This window comes from Suricata suricatta, chromosome 5 (genome assembly GCF_006229205.1).
Source record: "Suricata suricatta isolate VVHF042 chromosome 5, meerkat_22Aug2017_6uvM2_HiC, whole genome shotgun sequence".
Taxonomy (NCBI): Eukaryota; Metazoa; Chordata; class Mammalia; order Carnivora; family Herpestidae; genus Suricata; species Suricata suricatta.
Genome location: NC_043704.1, coordinates 144882822 through 144886148, shown reverse-complemented (window position 1 = coordinate 144886148; position 3327 = coordinate 144882822).

The window sequence follows — 3327 nt, the reverse complement described above, 5'->3', positions numbered from 1 at the left end:
GAATGGATCAAGAAGATGTGGTATATATTCACGATGGAGTACTACATGGCAATGAGAGGGAATGACCTATGGCCCTTCGTAGGAAAGTGGATGGACCTTGAGGGTGTCATGCTGAGTGAAGTAAGCCAGGCAGAGAAGGACAGAAACCATATGATTGCACTCATAGGTCTAGCAGGAAAACAGGAGAGACCTAATGGAGAACCAGGGGGAACGGAGGAGGGAGAGAGAGTTGGGGAGAGAGAGGGATGCAAAACTTGAGAGACCATTGAATGCTGAGAATGAACTGAGGGTTGAGGGGGAGGGGGGAAAAGAGGTGGTGGTGATGGTGGAGGGCACTTAAGGGGAAGAGCACTGGGTGTTATATGGAAAACAATTTGACAATAAAATATTATGGAAAAAAATAAAATAAAAATAAAAAACTTTTGTAAATGAATAAAAAATAAAAATATTTTAATAATTGTATTTCAGAATGTTTTTTAACTTAAAACTTTTTTAATGTTTATTTATTTTTGAGAAACAGAGAGAGACAATGTGGGAGGCGGGAAGGGGCAGAGAAAGAGGGAAATACAGAATCTGAAGCAGGCTTCAGGCTCTGAGCTGTCAGCACAGAGCCCGATGCAGGGCTCGAACTTACGGACTATGAGATCATGACCTGAGCTGAAGTCAGACGCTCAGCTAACTGAGCCACCCAGGTGCCCCATTAACTTTTTATTTTAAAATAAAAGTATCTAAATTATAGACATGAGTTTTAAGAAATAATTCAGAGAGCTCCTGTATACCCTTCATCCAGTTTCTCCCCATGTAACATCTTGCAAAACTGTTGTCCAGTATCACAACCGGGAAATTGATATTGATGCAGTCCCCGTACTTTATTCAGGTCTCACCAGTTTTCTGTGCACTCGAGTGTGTGTGCGTTTAGTTCTATGCAGTTTTAGTTCATGTAGATTTGTGTTCGCAAGAACAGTTCTGTCACCATGAGGGGCCCTCATGCCATTCTTTCATAGTCAGATATTTGCCACACTCTTCCTCCCTTAAGCCCTGGAACCCACTTACCTGTTCTAATCTGTTTGGTCTTGAGTAGTGTTCCCTGGTAGGCATGGAATTTATTAAATCATATTTCCAACTGAGGACAACTGGGTTGTTTCTAGTTCTGAGATATAATTGGTTTTTAGCATATTTTGCTTTTTATGTTTTAAAAAATATTTTTCTGAGAGAGAATCCAGGGCTTTATTATGCTGTCCAAGGGGTCCATTGGCAAAAAAAATGCAGTTCTAAAGGGGAAGAGGACTATGTATCTCCACATTACCCTTCTCTCCATAGGGACTGGGTAGGAATGGGAACCGGGGAAGGAGCTATTTCAGAGCCTCAAGTGTTCTGTGCTGCTGGGTGAGACCTGAGGCAGGTGCCCCTGTCACCACGGTGAGTCACTGAGCTGATCTTCACTGTCATGAGGGGAGTGTATCTGTGGGAAGGAGAGGCAGAATGAGAAGGGTCTAGTAAAAGGGGGGGGGGCAGGCACATGACAAATTGAAACTCAACCATGGCCCCAAACTGAAGGGATATCTGTCATGCTCACAGTGGAGTGGTGAGTGACTCTGAGGAGACAGAATCACAGGACTGAGTCCCATACCTGTATCTGTAGGGCCAGGGGACAGCAGGGAGAGGAGCTGTGCCTGGGCTGGAGTGCTCAAGGATGCCGACTCAGAGCTAGAAGTGACTGTTACAGCACAGCCTCTGAGAGTTGTAGCACAGGCAACCTCCCACGAGGCGTAAGCCATTTCATTCAATGACTTCAGCTGGCACTGAGCTACGCTCTTCTTCGCCTCTTTGGTTGGAGGAGTCAGGGCACACACTGTGATGACCCATGAGCCTCTCATCCCCCAAGAGTAGCCCCCTAACTGGGGTGTTTTGGATGGAGCTCGTGTTGTCTCTAAGTGCCAAGGAATGCCAGTAGCTAAGAAGTCATTTAGGAGAAAGGTGCTACAGAAGAAGGTCAGGGGTGCACCAGAGTCTGCAGGAGGAGAGATAGTAAGTTGTCAGAGGTAAATCAGCCACCACTGTGCAACTGCTAAGAATGAACGGGCCTTGGCATTGAGTTAAGCTTGCAAGAAGAGCAACAGCCACACAGTACATGCCTTCCGATAGATGAAGAGCTGAATCTGATCAGACCTCCAGCTTTGTTCAACACCACCACAAGGATGCAATCAGCACAGTCTAGACCACGGGAAACCTGACATATGGGACAAACAGCCAGTTTCCTCAATAAACAAGTTTTGAGGAAAAGCAAAAAGATGGAGGTAGAGAAGGAACCTATAGGTTTAAAATGACAACATATAAATCAACCATTCACAGTGTGTGGACCTTCTTCTATAGACAGAAGAAGCCTCAGGGACTGGAGTCTGTGTACAAAAAACATTAGGACCAGCCTTAGATAAGAGGAGGTAGCTCTTGGGAAGACTTTCTACACAGAAGCACGTGTTCCCTCAATAAACTTTTATTGAGTGCAGTGTGACCATCACCAGCTGGGCTATGGTGCAAGGGATCCTCAGATGAGTGAGAAATAACTTCTGTCCTGAATAGCTAACTAGATCTGAGTTGGAAGGGTTGGAGAGTAGGAAGGAGAAAAGAATCAAACAGAATATTCACGTATATTGTAGGCAAGCGAGCACGGACATGGGAGCCAGAAAGCCCTGGAGGCTCCTGTCAGCTGTGTTTCTGCACAAGTCACTTTCTCTCTCTGAGCCCTGGCAACCTTATATACAAAACAGGTGTGATGACTTCAGCTCCACCTAACCCACAGAGGAGACATCTGGAGAACCGCTACATTATATCTGATATATAATATGTGGCTGAAGGTATTTTGATAAATGAATAAATGCATTGATTTCAAACAAATATGTTTGTAGCAAGGGACTGGTAAGTGGTACAAAACTTACACACACCCCGCCCTTTAGCTGAAAGCAGCCCCCTCCCAGGGCCCTAAACACGACAGGCTGGGCAGCTGCACAAACTGAGAGACAACAGACGTCTGGAAGGGATCAGCCGGTGGGGGCAGCACAGAAAGAGGAAATGGAAGAGGTGAGATGAGCAAAATTTCCTTCCTGTTGTGCCGTCAGTGGAGCATGATAGGAAGAAGTTGGTCTGGCCTGACATCTAATCAAAGTAAGTAAACATGGCTTTACCAGAACTTCTAATCTGGGGGGCAAGTTTGTAGTTTTAGGAGTTTCAACCTCAGGACCCCAGAGAGGGTCCAACTGACCCTGTCATGGACTTGGCCCAGAATGGGGTGAAGCTCGCCCAAGGAAGACAGAGAAATGGAGAGAAGGA